The 10,125-nt window shown below is 41.4% G+C and overlaps 1 non-coding gene across 1 annotated transcript; it reads left to right on the top strand.

Annotated features, from left to right (window-relative positions):
• The first annotated feature begins 1,740 nt into the window (after window positions 1-1,740).
• TRNAH-GUG (transfer RNA histidin (anticodon GUG)) lies at window positions 1,741-1,812 on the top strand. Its single transcript has one exon. It is a non-coding gene; the product is annotated as a tRNA-His (tRNA).
• The last annotated feature ends 8,313 nt before the right edge of the window (window positions 1,813-10,125 follow it).

Here is a 10,125-nt window from a genome sequence, read left to right as displayed (position 1 = left end):
AGGCCTTTCTTCCGAAGTACCTCCCAAATGCAAATTCACTGCCATGGAGTGGATGCTGACTCATAAATGACCCTACAGAGCAGGGTCGAGCTGCCCCTGTAGATTTCCCAGACTATAACTCTTTTTAAAAAATCATTTTATTGGGGGCTCCTACCACTCTTATCACAATCCATACATCCATCCATTGTGCCAGGCACATTTGTACATTTGTTGCCATCATCATTCTCAAAACATTTGCTTTCAACTTGAGCCCTTGGTATCAGCTCCTCATTTCCCCCCTCCCTCCCTGTCCCCCATCCCTCACGATCCCTTGATAATTTATAAATGATTATTATTTTGTTATGTTTACCCTGTCTGACGTCTCCCTTCACCCACTTTTCTGTTGTCAGTCCCCCAGGGAGGGGGTTATATGTATAGCCTTGTAGTGATTTCCCCCTTTATACCCCACATTTGCTCCACCCTCTCAGTATTGCCACTCTCACCACTGGTTCTGAAGGGATCATCTGTCCTCGATTCCCCCGTGTTTCTAGTTCCTATCTGTACCAGTGTACATTCTCTGGTCTAGTCGGATTTTTAAGGTAGAATTGGGGAGGAAGAAACATTTAAGAACTAGAGGAAAGTTGTATGTTTCATCGTTACTACACTGCACCCTGACTGGCTTGTCTCCTCTCTATGACCTGTCTGTAAAGGGATGTCCAGTTGCCTACAGCTGGGCTTTGGGTCCTCACTCCGCACTCTCCCTCATTTGCAATGGCGTGATTTTTTTGTTCTTTAATGGCCGATACCTGATCCCTTTGGCACCTTGTGATCACACAGGCTGGTGTGCTTCTTCCATGTGGGCTTTGTTGCTTCTGAGCTAGATGGTCACTTGTTTATCTTCAAACCTTTAAGACCCCAGATGCTATATTTTTTGCTAGCTGGACACCATCAGTTTTCTTTACCACATTTCCTTATGTACACATTTGTCTTCAGTGATTGTGTTTGGAAGGTGAGTATCATGGAATGCCAGTTTAATAGAACAAAGTGTTCTTGCATTGAGGGAGTACTTGAGTGGAGGCCCAATGTCCATCTGCTACCTTAATATTAAATACCTTAAACCTATAATATACGCACATAGATCTATTTCCCCATCCTCATATATATTTACATATGTACATGCCTGTATTTAGGCCTCTATAAATGTCCTTTGCCTCCTAGTCCTTTCCTCCAAACTGTAACTCTTTGTGGGAGTAGAAAGGCCCTGCTTTCTCCTGCAGAGTGGCTGGTGGTTTTAAATTGCTGCTCTTGAGGTTAGCACAGTTGGCAGCCCAACTGACAACCCCCAATGCCACCAGGGCGCCTCGACGTGCCTCTTGGTTAGTGGTTCTCAACCTCAACCTGTGGGTCGTGACTCCTTTGGGAGTCCAACAGCCCTTTCACAGGGGTTGCCTGATTCCTAACAGTAGCAAAATGACAGTGATGAAGTAGCAACAAAAATAATTTTATGGTTGGAGGGGTCACCACAACATGAGGAACTGTATGGAAGGCTTGCGGCATTAGGAAGGTTGAGAAACACTGCTCTAGATTGACTCAAAACCCCAACTTTTGCGTTGACAGTCTGTGGCATTGTGTGTACCTACCACTCAGGGACCCCCAAAGTCCTCTGACACTGTTCAAATGAGTAAGGCTCCCAAACAACGTTCCTTTTGGTGGATCATATTTCTCGATATCCGTGGTAGTCAACATTAAGACTAAGAAAAAGCCGTGATCGTATAGTGGTTAGTACTCTGCGTTGTGGCCGCAGCAACCTCGGTTCGAATCCGAGTCACGGCACCAAAAAGAAAAAAAAAAAAGACTAAGAAAAAATCTTAAGTATTTATTAACTCCTTTAAAAATAACAATGTATAACAAATCCGATACATGTTAACATGAAAAACATGCTCTTAAAGACATAAAGAATAACTAGATTTTCCTAAACAAAACAATGAGTGGGCAGGAAGGACCTTGTTTTCATTTTGGCAAATCTCTTTTATGTCTCACTTAATGGCTGTCAGCTGGCCTCTCTTATCTGCCTCTGCATTCAGTCTTTCATACTGTGTTGTCTTGGTTGAAGAATATGAAGAAAAACAGGTTTCACTCGGATATGTAGCTGAAGAGAGGAGGGATGTTTTAATAACCCTTCTAGATAATTTTGGACATTCTTCATTAATGAGACTAAATCAAATGTCAGCAAGTAATAACTTCTGGAAGGTTAATTACAATGTGAAACCCGGATGGATGTCACTGAGCTTTCCATACTCAGTTTACATGAAAACCCATCGATCTTCTTTCATCATTTGGAGAACGTCGGTCCACCGAATCATGCATATCTTCTAAATGTTGGCAGAATTGATGATATGCTCAATGTAGCACATGGATTTAGATCATTACCGACCTCAATGTAGAAAATCTTTAAAAATTGGGGAACTGGAGTCATCCTGGTGGTCACCAGGTTTCCAAAATTCCCACTTTTGTTTGAAGCTTCAAATTTGATCATTAGCAACACATCCTGTCTGTCGTTTTCCTTGCTCGCTTTGTTCATTTTCAATAAATATCTTGTTTCAATAAAACAAGCTCGCTTTGTTCATTTTCAATAAATATCTGCCAGATCTCTAAGTCTGAATAACTGTAGTTTGTTGGTCTTTTCTTCAAGCAAAAAGAAAAACAAAAAACAGTGTTCTTGGGGGGTTGGGGGGGAAGCAGCTAGTTCACCTCCTAGCTCAACCAAATGTACAAAGACCTTCCTTGAGACAGTCAGCACGCTGCACTGGGCTGCCCGTGTTTTATGCACGTATCCCACTTCACTATACTGAATGGTAATCTTCAAAAGACAGCTATGCAAGAGCTAGGATCAGGTAAAAGAATATCTTTTACTGCCTCATCCAGAAGTGAAGCTAGATGACTGTTGGTTATTATGACTGCATTATTACTTCCTTCGAGTATAGGGCACTAGAGAATGTGTCAGTGACCAGCATCATTTGTTGGCACTGTCTTGCATTGTACCAAAGCTCAAGCAGTATTACCCACAATTGCTTTTTTAATTTTATTTTAATTTTAAAAGAAACTCCCTGTCTTCGTTCCCTAGTGCTGCTATAACAGAAATACACAGAAGGTGGCTTTAACAAACAGAAATGCACTCTCTCCTTCTTTAGAAAGCTAGGAAATGAGAAGGTCTAGCTTGAAAGGAAGCTTTCTCTGGGTGACTTAATGAAAATTCTGGTCTCCCGTTAACATCTGTAAGCCCAGTGCTCCCTGCTGAGCTGAGTGTGTCTTGGCGTAGTCTCCTCCCCCCCTCCCCCCCCCCCCCGGGCGGGGAGGGGGCTGCTCAGGCTCTTCTTTCTTGGTGTACTGAGGACCCTCCTCTGTTGGTTTCTGTCTCCTTTAATCTCTTATAAGATAAAAGGTGATGCAGGCCACACCTCAATGAATTTCCCCTTACATCACATCAGGGCTATGACAGAGTAAAAATGTTGCATCTCATCCTAATCCCTTTTCAAATGATTGATCACATCAGACCAGACTGCTGGGGGTGATTACATCATTATCTAACTGCCAAATCAAATCCTTCCATAACTGTCAAGCCACTGAGAATCATGGCTGAGCCAAACTGACACATGTTTTCTGGGGATAAAATCCAACCTGCCACCCCTTACTTTATATCCTGGTAATCGTGAATTCTGCTTTGTTTTGATGGCTTTGCCTTTTCTGAATATTTATATGTAAGGGGTACCATAAAGTATTCTTTTATGTCTTATTGCATCTGATATGTTTTTATGATGTGTGGTGACAGGTATTCGATTTTCATATCTCTTTACAGTTCAGTCCTACGACGTTGGACGGTTGTCCAACGTGTTGTCTATCCATTGTGTTTGACTACAGTGAATGATGCTGCAATGAACATTAGTGTGCACGCACCTGTTTGACTTGATGCTCTATGTTCTTCAGGGTGTGTGCCTAGCAGTGTAACTGCTGGATCACCTGGTAATTCTGTTTTAACTTCTTCAGCCTACACCAGCCTACATTTCGAGCAGGAGTGTACAAGTGTTCTTCTTTCTCCTTATCCTCCCCAACATGTCTGCTCAGCCATTATTTTGATAATAGCCCTCATAGTATGAAGTGGCATCTCATTGTGGCTTTGATATGCATGTTCTTGATGACTACGAATGTTGAAGGCATTTTCCTGTGCTCCATGACCATTTGTCTATCTTCTTTGGAAAAATGTTTATTCAAGTCATGTTTATTCAAGTCCATTTTTTAATTGAGTTGTTAGTCTTTTTTATGGTTGAGTTTTAAGTGTTTAAGTGAATATTAAACTCCTAGCTCAAAAATACACCAGCTATCAGACATGGGATATATCTTAGATAAGGGTTTAATATTTCCAAATATTCTCCCATTTCTTCTGTAGTTTTTTTTCCTTTCAACTTTTCTGATAATATCCCTTGACAAACATGGACCAAAACAAAAATAAAACTTAGCCTAAGTTTTAAATGTTAATGAAGTTCAGTTGAACCTATCTTTCTCTTGTGGCTTGGGTTTTGGGGTCATATCTAATCATCAGTCACCTAAGATGAGGTCGTGAAGCTTTAGCCCCTGTATATGTTTCTAAAGAATTTTATGGTTTAAGCTCTTATGATCAGGTCTGTCTTAGGTTGGCTTTGCTAGAGAAGCAAAACAGGTGAAAGGTATATCTTTATGAATGTAGAAAGGTTTAGATCAAGGAAATGGCTCACTCAGGTATAGATGCTGGCAAGTTCCAAGCCCTTGGGCCAAATGTTTATCTGGACACTGCCTGCTTGCTTTCCTAGTGGCAAAAGCTGGTAAACCCAAGATCTGCAGATCAGATGGAAGATTTCTGACTACACAGGTGAATGAATCCACGGTCAACACAAAGGAGAAAAGGCTGTTGACTTTCATGATTGGCAGGTCACTGGTTCAAGTAAAAAAAACTGGAGGTCCGATGATGAGACAGATGCAGGATCCAAAACCATAAAAAGCTAGCAATTTATATTGGAAGTAGGCCACACCTCTGAAGAAACTGACTTGGTTCCTTTGTTGAAAATCAATTGGCCATAAATGCACAGTTGATCTATATCTCTGTCCTCCCCCAGTACCACACTGTTTTGATTACTCTAGCTTTGTAGTACATTTTGAAATCTGGAAACATGACAACTCCTACTTGTTTGGTTCAAAATACGTTAGACTTCAGGGAGCCTTAAAATTCATATGCATTTGAGAATTGGCTTTCCCAATGTAAGATGCAAAAGAGAGCATTTGAATTTGAACACAGGGTGGCCATTATATCTGTCGATCCATTTGGGTAGTATTGAGATTTTTACAATTCTAAGTTTTCTAAGTCAAAATGGGATTGGACTTCTATAGGGACACTAAGTTTGAATCGACTTTGTGGCAATGAGTCTGGTTCTGGTTTTGTCTCTCCTGACATGTCCAAAGTTCCTGAGATAGACGTTTTGCCATCCGCACTTCTAAGGAGTATTCTGGCTGCATTTCTTCCAAGACAGATTGATTTGTTCTGGCAGTTGATGATGCTTTCATTATTCTTTGCCAATAGCATAATTCAAATGTGTCAATTGTTGTGGGGGCTCCCTTATAATCCAACTTCCACATTCATATGAGGTGACTGAAAATACAATGGGTTGTGATAAGAGCTGTAAGACCCCCCCAATAAAATGATTTTGAAAAGAAGAAGAAAATACAATGGGTTAGATCAGAAGCATTTTGGTCCTCAAAGTAACATCGGTGCTCTTCAACACTTTAAAGAAGTCTTGTGCAACAGATTTACCCAATACAATATATCATTTGATTTCTTGACTGCTGCTTCCATGAGCATCAGTTGTGAATCCACATAAAATGAAATCCTTGTCAGCTTCAAACTTTTCTCCATTTATCATGATGTTGTCTACTGATCTAGTAGTGAGAATTTGGATTTTCTGTACATCAAGTTTCAGTTCTTACTGACGGTGATAGTCATCGGTCTTCAGCAAGAGTTTCAACTCCTCACTTTTAGCAAACAAGGTTGTGTCATCTATATCACAGGTTGCTCATAAGACTTCCTCCAATGTTGATCCTCCATTCTTCCTCTTATAGCCCAGCTTCCCCATTATTTCGTCAGATGCAATTGTCAACAGTATTGCTTTCTTAATTTCCTTTTAAGTTTTTCACTATTGATGGATAAAATATAGAACGAACTTTTTGTGTGTTGCTCCTATACCCTGTAACTTCACTGCATCCAGTTACTAGCTCTAGTGCTGTTCTTGTGGATTCTGTAAATGTTCTATATATAGGACAGTGTCATCTATGAATAGAATTAGTTTTACTTCTTCTTTTCTAATTTGAGTTTTATTTTTCTTTCTGGCCTAACTGCTCTAGCTAAAACTTCCAATACAATGTTGAATAGCAATGACGAAAGTGGGCATCCTGTCTTGTTCCGATTCTGAGGGGGGAAGCTTTTATGCTTTCATCGCCGAGGACAATGTTTGCGAGTTTCTCACAAATTTCCTTTATTAGATTGGGGAATTTCCCTGTTATTCCCAGGTTGTTGTTTTTTTTTAGTTTTTTTTTATCACGCAACGGTGTTGGATTTTGTCAAATGCCTTTTCTATAACAATTGAGACCATCGTTTTCCTACTTCATTTAATCAATGCTGTCTATTACTTTGAGGTATAGAACTCCTCTGTAGATTGGAAATTCTGGTCCTGGCTCCACTAGCAAGACCATACAAGAGGCCCACGAATAAGGGCCCAAGAAGGATCGCCTGGGGCCCAGATGTCAGGAAGCCCTAGGAACACTGTGGTGAAGACAATAAAAAAACAGGAAGACAGTGGTTCTCTTGTGTTCAAGAACAAGCAAACACTCTGCCCCTGGAGGAGGGAGAGTAGGTCTCCTGGAGAATACAGAATTTCTCCAATCCTTGTTCCAAGGGGGACACTTTGGACACCTCAACCCAAGAGTCCAAAAGGCAAAACAAACAAATGAACTGGGAGGAAGATGAGGTTATTTGCTGCAAGAAATATTTACAACCTCAGAAAGTATTAGAGATTGGCAATTTATTGTTAGTCCAATTGTTTGTGTGTGTGTGTCTTTTCTGTCTGTTTGCTTTTTGGTGTTGTTGCTATTTTGTAGTTTCACCGTGGTGTCTCTAATGGATTTTTTTAATGCATAGTCCTTTAATATGAGGATTTATAACTTTAAATATAAAATGTTACAGCAGTTATTTTTTCAAATATTATCTCTGCTCTTCTCTCTACCAGGAACTCTTATTACAGATATGTAGTACTTTCTCATTATGTCCTTGGTATCTTTTCTTTCATGCATTTTTCATCTCTTTAATGTCTCTGTACTGAGTTCTAGGCAATCTATTTAAATTCTCTAGTTAATTCTCTTTTCAACGATGTCTAATCTGCTGTTTAAATTGTCTTCTGAGCTCTGTATTTCAGGAGCAATATTTTTTCTTCTTAAAGGTTATATTTTTCAACTATGCCTTAAAGAGGGAGCAACAAAAACAGTCTAACTCGCTGCGATTGATTCAGTTCGACTCCCAGCGGGTGTCTGAGGTTTGAATCTTTGGGAGCAAAGCAGCCGGTGGGATCAAGCTCCTAACACTGTGGTTAGCAGTCCAGCATGACCCACTCCTTCACGAGGGCCTTTGTTGATGTCTTCCTGCCTCCAGGCATCTCCTTAGCCATTTGCTTAAGTAAGATTTCATCAAATTTACAAGCGTGTGTGTGGTTTTTAACATATCTGTAGCTTTGAGTAACCTTCACCACAATCACAGTACGCAATTATCTATCACCACATGACTCCCTCCTGCCACCCCCCTATAATCATAACCACTTCTTTCTTGCTTCTGCCCTGTCCTTCACCGCTGGCAATCACTCACTTCTCTGTTATTATAATTTTTTGTTATTTTGAGCAGGTTACCTAAATAAAATACAATCTTTTGAGATTGTCTTTCCACTTCCACCCTCCCCATAATTCCCTTGGGATCCACTCAAGCTGCTCCGTATATCAATAGTTCATTCCTTTTCATTGCTGCCTTTTAGCCTTGAGAGCTATGCCTTATATCATACTTGTTTAGCTGTTCATTGGTTGAAAGGCATCGGGTTGGCTATTGTGGACAGAGCTACTATGAGATGCTGCTGCATAGGTTTCGTATGGGCAGAGAACGTCACTTTTCTGAGATCAATGCCCCAGAGTTCAATTGCTATGTCAAGTGCTACGTATGTGTTTTATTTTAAAAGAACGAACTAGCTGAACTCTTCCACACTAGTGGTACCATTTTAACATCCCCAGCAACATGGTGTCGTTTCTCACGTCATCGCCAGTCTTTGGCATGTGGTTGGCCTCTGTACAATCTCCTTTGGAAAAATATTTGACCTACTTTCAAATGGGAATTTTTTTTAACTTTTGAACTTCGAGAGAAAGAGAGGGTTTTTTTTTTATTAACTACTTTTACTGGCGGCTCTTACATCTCCCATCACAATCCATACATCCATCCGTTGTGTCGAGCACCTGTGTACACATAATGCCATCATTTGCAAAGCACTTTTTTCTACTTGAGCCCTTATTGGATCTGTAGTTTGCAAATATCTCCTCTCAATCTGTCATTGGATAAAAGGCCTACAAGGAGGCCATTTCTTATTTCCTCTGGCTCCCTATTGCCCCAAGGCACAGGTCAGGCCTGACGTCACAGTCCACCCTTCTTCACGTACTTATTCAGTCTGCGTGCTGAACAAATCTTCAGAGAAACTGGGTGATGTGAAGAAGGATGTAGTTTCAGGAGGGAGGAAGGCTTATGAACCACCTGTGATATGCAGATGACCCAACCTTGTTTACTGAAAATGAAGAGGATTTGAAGGAAGGCTTGTTGATGAAGATCAAGGATTGTAGCCCTCAGTCTGGATCACAGCTCAACGTAAAGAAAACCCCAATCCTCACAACTGGACCAGTAGGCAACGTCATGATCAGTGGAGAAAAGGCGATTCTGTCTTGCTTGGATCCACAATCAGTGCTCATGGAAGCAGCAGTCAAGTGCTGCCGGGGTGTATGGCGGGCACCAGAAGCACCTGACACCTGAGGACTTAAGCCGGGAAACACATGGTGTCTGAGGAAACAGAAGACAGCTGTGCCGTGAGAGTGTCCTGCTGGGAGACAGACAAACAAGTTTTTGTTACCTCAACGCCCTGTCTGCAGTCTTAAGGTACGAACTATTCTGGCAATCCTGTGACAACCATTCTGTCATGTTTATTTATGATTGTGTGCATCAGGGTGTGTCTCAGGCGTGCCGTCACTGGGGTCACCCTCTTGAAGCTGTGTGATTTGTCTCTCTGTTTTTAGGTAAATGAAACCCAAGGATGTTGAGCCTATAGGAAAAGAAAACGTAATTAGGGTTTGGGGGGAGGGCTGGAGGAGATAAGAAGGAAATGGCCTCAAGAAGTCCAGGAAGGAAAAGTATGCCTGGAAACAGATTATGGAAGAGACTTCCCACTTCTTCCCTGCGTTTGCTGGTTCCATTTGCTCTTCTTTCCTACCCCTTCCTGCCTTCTGAGCTGGGTGCCTGGGCCAATGCTGCCCTTCATCTTCTGTGATGAACTGCTCTAAGTGCATACCTCCCTGGACTTGGGTCCACCTTGCAGGCTGGTGTATTGTTTGACTGAAAATTGAGGCATGGGGGTCAATTCAGTTCAAGTCTTGAAAGACGTCAAAGGGCCAACATCTCAGGAATCCCACTAGTCCTCTCAGGGGAGAAAGCCTTGTTTTGTTTTTTGATTGTATGTTTTTATCTTCTATTGTCTCTCACTCTATCCAAGACCTCCTATTGTGAGCCCGTCCACAGCCGTCAGTAGTGGCAGTCGGGCACCATCTAGTTTTTCTGATTTCAGGGCCACGGGGACTAATTGTTTCCATGCCGCTTCCACTTGCTTTTCCTTTCTTTGCTCCAGATGGGGAGAGACCAATCATTGGACTTCAGCTCGTTGAATTGTGTCTTGATGGCAACTCCTGAATGTTCTGTTATACCTAGTTCTTAAGATGCAGATTTTTCTCATGCTATATGTGCAAATGTCCCTACATGGTCACTCATTTCTTTAT

The sequence above is a fragment of the Tenrec ecaudatus genome, chromosome 8, assembly GCF_050624435.1.
Source record: "Tenrec ecaudatus isolate mTenEca1 chromosome 8, mTenEca1.hap1, whole genome shotgun sequence".
Taxonomy (NCBI): domain Eukaryota; kingdom Metazoa; phylum Chordata; class Mammalia; order Afrosoricida; family Tenrecidae; genus Tenrec; species Tenrec ecaudatus.
This window is presented reverse-complemented; position numbering and strand designations above follow the sequence as displayed.